The sequence below is a fragment of the Melanotaenia boesemani genome, chromosome 5 (assembly GCF_017639745.1).
Source record: "Melanotaenia boesemani isolate fMelBoe1 chromosome 5, fMelBoe1.pri, whole genome shotgun sequence".
NCBI classification, from domain to species: Eukaryota; Metazoa; Chordata; class Actinopteri; order Atheriniformes; family Melanotaeniidae; genus Melanotaenia; species Melanotaenia boesemani.
In genome coordinates, this window is record NC_055686.1 from 34,048,991 (window position 1) to 34,058,912 (window position 9,922).

Genomic DNA, 9,922 nt, shown 5'->3' on the forward strand with positions numbered 1-9,922 from the left:
TTAAGCCTTTTAAAATCTGAATTCGTACAGTCACACTATTTTTAACTGTATCTTTTAATATCCTGGTTTTATAAAGAACAGTTTTAACCAGAAATCAGAGAAGGCTTGACTGCGTGCAGATCCTGCCTGATCCGCCTGCAACTGGGTCCTCACCGCCACCAACACACAACAGGGAAGCTTCCTGGCTACCGGTGAGTCATGGCTCCACTTACCTCGACATCCAGTTGTGAAAGCTGCATCAACCTGAGCCAGAAGGTGATCGAGCTGGAACAGAGAATTTCCACTCTTTACCAGATCCAGGAGGCTGAACACGAACTGAATACAATCCTCCTCGGCCAAACTAAAGCCGCGGCTACCAGTGCTCAGCTAGCCGACACAGCGCCCTATCCAGGTGATGTGTCACGGGCTCCCACCAATAGTTCATCCAGGCACACAAACACAACAGATGCCTGCGTTGCTGGTGATCCTGTCATTGGCGAGAACCGCTGGTTCCAACTTGGCGCTAGACCCAGAGTTCCGGTCAGCTCCACTCCACTCCAGCCGGAGCCGTGGACCGAGGTCGGGACCCGCAACGGCTGCAGAAGGGACCGGGCGAGCCGTCTCTCATGCTCTCCCCTCACTGACGGCGTACCCCTGGAGAACAAGTTCAACGTCCTGGATCTTGTGGATTTTCCTCCTCTGGCCGCTGGCCCTCGCCATCCTGCTGTGTCACCGGGGTCGCTACCATCCTGCGCCCGGAGCCGCGACGGGCAGTCCCACGCTGCTGTCAGAACTCGCCGCAGGGAGCTGCACTTTACTCCGGCTCCATGGAGAAGCAGGCCCATGGAGCAGCCGCGGACCAGCTCCCACCTGCCGGACAACCGCCCCCGCGATTCGGCTGTTTCATCGCCGTCCAGATCACACCACCGGCCCCCCTTGTCCCCCGGCGGATCCTCCTCACTCCACGCTCATTATCGAGGATTCCATCGTGAGGAACGTGCGGATGAGGGGGGCGCTCACCCTGGGGTTCCCGGGAGCAGGGGCGCCGTATGGGGGGGGGGGAGTTAGGAAGATTCCAAGGGCCCACGACTTGATAGGGGCCCATTGAGATATAAAAATATATAAGAAAATTATTAAGCATTATCTAGAAATAATAGCTATTTTTTTCAAGTATAATGAGAAAATGTAGCAGTAAAATAAATTGCCACTCTGTTCTAACATATTTTTCAGTAGTAAAATGATAAAAAAAAAAATTGTTATTGACGGCCACCTCCATAAAACTAAATGGTTTGGTCCTGGCTGTAATAGCGCATCAGTTTGAATGAGAATATTAAAAATGCAGCGAGGGAAAAATAAGTCGGGTTTTCAAAAAAGGAGAGAGCGAAAGGAGCGAAATGAAAGACAGAAGAGAGGATGCCAATATGTGACCCATTTTTTCACCAAGAAAGGTGAGGTTGAGATTAACCTGTTGCTCATAAGCTAGCTACCTACAAGCTAATTTAGTCCGCTCCCTCTGAGGTCAGAGGCATCGCCTGGATGATGCCTAGTGATGCGCGAGCCGACGGTTCGCGAGTTACCTTGGAAAAATAAAAACGACCCGTGTTTGTGTATTTTTTATCTTTAATGAAACCAAGCCTCTTTAGCGTTTATAGTAAACTCATCGTATGTCTGTAGATAATCCAGTGGGCGAGTAGCCTGTTTAATCCACAAAGCTCACAGGGTTGATACCCACAGCCTTAAAAGAACAGACAACACTATATGTTATAGTAGTGTAATGACTGGGCAGTCAAAATTAGTTAAGCGATTATTTGAGTTAGAAAAGTTATATTTTCAAGAGTAATAAGTTATTATTCATTAATTAATATTTCTATTTGATCGGTGGTCACTGGTAGCTTACTGGTAGTTTGTTATTACCATATTTCTAAACTCCAAATCAACTGATTTATGTAACTACTTCATTTTCTAAATAAAAAAAATAGAAGCAGCTAAGTTTTAAGAAAATCAGATGTTTTCTTTTTCATGTATATTTACATTTACATGTAGCTTTCTTTAATGTTAAGAGTATCGTTTAATGTTGGAATTTATAATAAAAAGTTATATTGAAACTAAGCAGTGATGTTGAGTGCATCCTTAAACAGATTTTATCCTTGTTGAATAATATGATGTGGTGGGTGGAAAGAAAAAAAAAAAATATATATATATATATATACCGTATATTGTATATAAAAGAAAAAAATGGCATAGGGCCCCACATGAGTATGTATGTATATATATATATATATATATATATATATATAATGTGTGTGTATATATATATGTGTGTATATATATATATATATATATATATATATATTTAAATATATATATAATATACACACACACACACTCATACGGGGGCCCTATGCCATTATCTTTCATAGGGCCCAGATTTCCTGGCGGCACCCCTGCCCGGGAGTCACTGTTATGGACATCGCCGACAGAATCCCGGGCATCCTGAGGTCCCAGCCGCAGGCCAACAGGATTATAATCCACGTCGGCACCAACGATATCCGTAAACAGCAGTCCGAGCTGTTAAAGCTGGATTTCCTTCATCTTTTCACGTTGCTTGGACAATATCAGGTAAATGTTTTTATTTCTGGCCCCACCCCCACTTGCGGCAGAGGGATAGGCTGCTTCAGCAGGTTGCTCAGCCTCAACACCTGGCTCTCCTCCGCCTGTAGTTCCCACAGCCTGGGTTTTATTAACATCTTTGATGCTTTCTGGGAGCGGAGGCATCTTTTTGGGGCTGACGGGCTCCACCTCAACACGCGGGCCTACCGTCTTCTGTCCGCCAATTTGGCATTTGATGTACAGCACCACTGCACCCAGCCCACTCATCACACCAAACCCACTGCACCTGCTGACCTGTCCGTCACGGATTGATGTCCCCCTGGTCCCAGCTCCTACTTACTCAGTTCCACTTTTAACAGCAAAGTTCGCAATACTGGACTTGGACCTAACATTCCTCCACACAGTTCATCAATTCATGTCATCATCACTGTAGGAGACATACAGGTAGAGGTGAAATAGATAATGTGTGTGTGTGTGTGTTGCAGAGGTGATTCACGTGGGAGTGGGCGTGTATAGGCACGGAAGTGTATAAAGGTGCACACTCACCGGTGATACGGATGGAAAGAGTCAGGGTTTGGGTAGCCGGTAATTTTGTTGACCGCACGCTTTTTTTGCATGTTTTCCACACACCATAAGTACTGTTCTATCATCATCTCGAGTCTGTTCAATTCACTGGGTTTTCCTTAATTAATAACTCATCTTGAATACGCTGAAATAGCTCTGTGCAGCACGAAAATAAATCATCTGAAAGCATTCTGGATCTCAGCGTATATCTCTCACCAACCTTCAAGCGCGTCATCAATCCTACAACCCAAGGACCCAACCTCATACTCTTCGCGGCTAAGGTTTTCGTTTGGTAGCCGCAATATTTGTCAACATGGTGCTTGTTTTCGCTGCCTGTGTATAGGACACATCAGCAAAAACTGCCAAAGGAAGATTTACTGCTCCAAGTGTGGCCAAAAACACCCGACTGTGCTCCATAAGGACAGTGTGGCAGTGGCAGAACCAGCTGAGAGGAGTGTCCAGGCAACAGTGCACGGCACCTTAGTTTCCAGTGGGCTTACAGGGGCTGGTGAAATGGAGTGCAAGCTTCCTATTGTGCCGGTCCAAGTAAAAGCGAAGAAAGGAAATAAGATCATACTCGCATACGCCTTTCTGGACCAGGGAAGTACTGCAGTTTTTTGTACAGAGAGCCTGAAGCAGAAGCTCAATTTGTCTGGGAAGAGAGCCAGCATTCTTTTAAGGACAATGGGACAGGAGAAGGTGGTAAATAGTTACATCGTACCAGAACTGGAAGTGGCGGCACTTGAGGATGACATCTTCATTGAGTTACCAAAAGCATATACTCAACTGTCAATGCCAGTCCATGAAGCAAATATACCCACAAATAAGGACTTGAGTAGGTGGCCATACTTAAAGCACCTCAACTTACCACAGATTGACGCTGGAATTGAGTTGCTGATTGGAACAAATGTACCACGAGCCATGGAACCACATGAAGTCATCCGCAGTGAACAAAATGGACCATACGCTGTAAGGACAGTGCTGGGCTGGACAGTAAACGGACCACTGATAGAGAATGGTGGAGAGGCCAATTACTGTGAGCAGCCAGTTTCTGTGAACCGTGTGTCCATAATCAATTTGGATGAACTGTGGCAACAGCAATTTAAGATGGACTTTCCAGAATCTGCTGTGGAGGAACAAGTGGGCATGTCGAGAGAAGATCTGAGGTTTATGGACATGGTCACAAGGTCAGCCAAACACGTTGATGGTCACTACCAAATCGCCCTGCCATTGAAAAATCCAAATGTCACCATGAGTAACAACAAGAAGGTAGTGGAACAGCGCTTATACCATCTGAAGAGGAAGCTCCAGAGAGATCCAGTGTTTCACATGGAATATAACACCTTTATTAATGGGCTTCTTGGTAAAGGTTATGCAGAAAGAGTTCCTGGTGCAGAGCTAGAAAAGGAGGATAGTAAGGTTTGGTATATACCCCACCATGGTGTCTACCACCCGACAAAGCGAAAACTTAGAGTTGTGTTTGATTGCGGTGCTAATTACCAAGGACAGTCTCTTAATGAAGAGCTATTGCAAGGCCCCGATCTAACCAATTCACTTATTGGAGTTGTGACCAGGTTCAGGAGAGAACCTGTGGTTATCATGGCCGACATAGAGGCCATGTTTCATCAAGTACGAGTGCCCCCAGAAGATGCTGATCTGTTGCGATTCCTCTGGTGGCCACAAGGAGATTTGAACCAAACACCCTGTGAATATAGGATGAAGGTACATCTTTTCGGAGCTACATCCTCTCCGAGCTGTGCCAACTTTGCCCTCAGAAAATGTGCCGAAGATTGTGGACATGAATACAAGGAGGAGACAGTGGATAAGCTGCAGCACTGTTTCTACGTGGACGACTGTTTGGTGTCAGTTGCAACAGAGGAGGAAGCACTGACCCTCTGTAATGAGCTCATGTCTCTGTGCGCAAAAGGAGGATTCTGTTTGACAAAGTGGCACAGTAACAGATCTGAAGTGCTTAAGTCTGTCCCAGAGCCCCACAGAGCTGGAAGTGTGAAGCAATTGGACCTAGAGAGAGAGTTGGAAAAGGTTCACATTGAAAGAGTGCTGGGTGTGGAGTGGTGTATCAAGTCGGATACCTTTAAATTCAAAATTGCATGGAAGAACAGACCACTTACCCGCAGAGGCATCCTCTCTACCGTCAGCTCTATCTTTGACCCTCTGGGTATGCTCAGTCCCCTTGTTCTGACAGCAAAAAGGATCTTGAGAGATTTGTGCAGAAGAGGAGTTGGTTGGGATGACCACTTACCAGAGACTGTCTCCAAAGATTGGCTCAAGTGGATGCAAGGGCTCCACCTACTGGACAACTTTAACCTAGACAGATGTCTAAAACCTCTGGAGTTTGGAGATGTTGTGACTGCGCAATTACACCATTTCTGTGACGCTTGTGAGCAAGGCTATGGCACAGTCACTTACCTGCTGTTACAGAGTGAGCACCTCCAAACTCATAGTGCTTTCATAATGGGAAAAGCCCGTGTCGCCCCACTGAAAACAGTGACAATACCAAGAATGGAACTGATTGCTGCAACAATGGCCAGTCGTATGGATGTCCTGTGGAAGAAAGAGCTACACATGACTCTTCGGGAATCTGTCTTTTGGACTGATAGCGCTTCTGTGCTGAAATACATCAAAAATCAAAGTTCCAGATTTAAGGTGTTTGTTGCCAATCGAGTTACAGAGATACTGAAATCATCTCATCCTACTCAGTGGAGGTACGTGGATACAACTTTAAATCCAGCAGACGCAGCATCCAGAGGGGTCAAAGTGGAAACATTCCTGCAGGACAGATTATGGTTAATGGGACCTCAATTTCTTCACCAACCTGAAACAGAATGGCCTGTGAATTCTGAACCTGCAAGCCGTCTGTCTCAAGACGATCCAGAGGTGAAGAAAAGTGCTGTGGTAAATGCTGTACAAACTGGGGAGGATCCAACTACTCACTTGATCCATCATTACTCCTCCTGGAAACGACTTAAAAGGGCCGTGGCATGGTGGCTGAAATACAAGGAATGGTTGTGGTCCTGTAGTAGGAAGAAGAAAAATCTAACAGCCAATCAAAGTGAAGGAATCATGCAGCATCAGAGCATGATGGAGGAGGAAATGCGCATGTTTAAAGGTACAGTTGTCCTCAGAAGTCTTATGGTGGAGGACATTGACAAAGCCGAGCTTGCCATAATTCAGTTTTGTCAGAGGAGAAAGTTTTCAGAGGAGTTCTTGTGCCTGGAAAGGGGACAGAATGTCAAAAGAGGTAGCCAACTGTACAAGTTGTGTCCGAGGTTGGAGGATGGAGTCTTGCGTGTGGGAGGTCGGTTAAGTAAAGCAGCACTGCCAGCGGAGTCTAAGCATCCTGTCATTCTGTCAAAGGATCTTCATATTTCTACTCTGTTGCTGAGAAATATCCATCAAGATGTAGGACACAGTGGACGCAACCACATGTTGTCCAAGCTCAGGGAGAAATACTGGATGACCGGCTTAAGCACTGCTGTTAGGAAAATCTTGTCCAAGTGCACCATCTGCAGAAGACTTAACGCCACTCCGGTTTACCAGCAGATGGCAGACTTACCCACAGATCGACTCAGACCTGACGAACCTCCATTCACTTGTGTAGGAGTAGACTATTTTGGACCCTTTGAGGTGAGGAGCAGGAGGAGTACAGTAAAAAGATATGGTGTCATATTTACCTGTCTTGTATTGAGGGCTATTCACATCGAGGTGGCACCTTCTCTGGATACCGACTCCTTCATAAATGCTCTGAGGCGTTTTATTGCCAGAAGAGGACAGGTCCGCGAGCTTCGCTCCGATAATGGAACTAATTTTGTGGGTGCAGAACGTGAGCTAAAAACAGCTATTGAGCAGTGGAACCAGGCAAAGGTGCATGATGTGTTACTGCAAAAGGGTATAAAGTGGAGGTTCAACCCCCCTGCTGGATCACATCATGGAGGCGCATGGGAGAGGCTGATCAGATCTGTGAGGAAAGTCCTGAATTCCACCCTCAGAGTTCAACGCCTAGATGAGGAGGGACTCCACACGGTCCTCTGTGAAGTTGAAGCCATCATCAACAGCCGGCCCATCACCAAAGCCTCTACGAATCCTAATGACCTTGAAGCACTCACACCAAACCATCTGTTACTGCTTAAAAAACAGCCTTTATTACCACCTGGAGAGTTCCAAGCAACAGACCTGTACGCCCAGAGAAGATGGAGACAAGTTCAGTATATATCTGACCTTTTCTGGAAACGCTGGACAAAGGAATACCTGCCTCTGTTACAGGAACGACAGAAATGGACTGGGGTTCAGAGAAATCTAGTTGCAGGAGATCTAGTTTTGCTCATGGACAGTACAGCGCCTCGTAATTCCTGGATGCTTGGGCGTGTGCTGCAAACCTTTCCAGATGGCAAGGGATTTGTTCGGCAGATTCGGATAAAGACTAAGACCAGTTGCTTGGACAGGCCCATATCCAAGGTCTGTTTGTTGTTGGAGGCAGAGGAGGCAGCATAAGGACTTTGCTGACCTCTACAGAGACTTTGTTTCTTCCAGCCTGGGAATGGATTTTACACCAATTGGTCATAGAGAAGACCAGAAAAAGGAATACTGTGTATATTGCATGGACATTTTGCATTTGAAATGTAAAAATGATTTACTGTGTCTCCTATTGTATTTGAAATGTGAATTATTATGTGATATCTAATAATTCAGGGGCTGGAGTGTAGGAGACATACAGGTAGAGGTGAAATAGATAATGTGTGTGTGTGTGTGTTGCAGAGGTGATTCACGTGGGAGTGGGCGTGTATAGGCACGGAAGTGTATAAAGGTGCACACTCACCGGTGATACGGATGGAAAGAGTCAGGGTTTGGGTAGCCGGTAATTTTGTTGACCGCACGCGTTTTTTGCATGTTTTCCACACACCATAAGTACTGTTCTATCATCATCTCGAGTCTGTTCAATTCGCTGGGTTTTCCTTAATTAATAACTCATCTTGAATACGCTGAAATAGCTCTGTGCAGCACGAAAATAAATCATCTGAAAGCATTCTGGATCTCAGCGTATATCTCTCACCAACCTTCAAGCGCGTCATCAATCCTACAACCCAAGGACCCAACCTCATACTCTTCGCGGCTAAGGTTTTCGTTTGGTAGCCGCAATAATCACATTCAGAGAGCAACCACACCACCACAAACTATATCATACCGTAAACATCAATAATCTCAGGCCTCTCCCAAAATGTCAACCAGTACCTGCCTCTTCAGTTCAAATGTCACCAGTCACACTCAACATGGCACTTTTAAATATACGCTCTCTGTTAAATAAGTCTTTTATTGTCAATGACCTGATTTTAGACAACAAACTAGACTGTTTGTTTTTAACTGAAACATGGTTGGGTGTGGATGCACCTGTTGTTCTAGCTGAGGCCTCCCCGCCAAATTTTAACTATTCTTTTTCTATAAGAACTGGTAGGAAAGGTGGTGGCACAGCATCTTTAACCAATAACACTCTCACCACCAAACAGATTTTTTTCGCTAATTTTACCACTTTTGAATATCATGCCATTGTTTTTAGCAGCCCTCCAATTTTATGTGTCACCGTTTATAGACCACCACAAAAATGTGCTGCTTTTATTAATGAGTTTTCAGAATTTTTATCAATCATACACACAACGTACAACATGATAATTTTAACCAGTGATTTTAACCTGCACATAAATAATCCTTTAGACTCTGTTTCAAAAGAATTTTTAAACATTCTTAACTATATGGATTTTACGCAACATGTCACGCAGCCGACTCACAACAGAGGACACACACTGGACTTGGTCATTACCTATGGCCTTTCTGCCAGTGTGTCCTCTGTTGTTGACTTGGCTGTCTCTGACCACTACTGTGTGTTTTTTAACATCACCGGTTTTATTCAGCGGGAGACCTCGGTGCGAACTGTAAGGAAGCGCTATCTAACCTCTGAAGTGGCTGCAAATTTTATCAAGGTTTTAGATAAATGTCCTCCTGTGATTTTACCTGCACCCTGTGATTTTATTGTTGAACATTTTAACAGTAAACTGAAGACAAGCCTCGACTCTGTCGCTCCACTCACTACAAAAAAGATTTACCCAAAACTTATATCTCCCTGGAGGAATGAGGAGGTTAAAAAACTCAAAAGAAATTGCAGGGCGGCAGAAAGGAGATGGAGGAAAAATAAAATGACAATTAATCATCAGATATTTTGTGAGCAGCTTAAAATTTACAATAACGCACTAAGGAACTCAAGAAACATGTACTTCGCAAAAATAATCAGTAAAAATAAAAATAATCCCAAGGTTCTTTTTTCCACCATCGATCACCTATGTAACCCTGATTTTAACAGCTCCCAGCGAACCCCCACGGACTCTCTCTGTGAGCAGTTTGCAGACCACTTCAGAGGTAAAATCAGTGCCATCAGATGTGGTATTTTATCCAACCAGAACACGAACACATCTGAGTGCTTGGTTTTACCTGAGGAAACACTGGACAGTTTTGTCCTGGTTAATGCTGAGATCCTTGATAAAGTTTTCTCCACAGTAAAACCCACCACATGTCTTTTAGACCCAATTCCCACTTCACTTTTTAAATCATTTTATGGATTTTTTAAAGATGAGCTTTTATGCATGATAAATTGCTCTCTTCAGATGGGCGTCTTCCCTGCAGCCTTTAAAACGGCGGTGGTGAAACCTCTTCTGAAGAAGAGCAATTTGGATTGTAATGATTTTAATAACTATAGACCTGT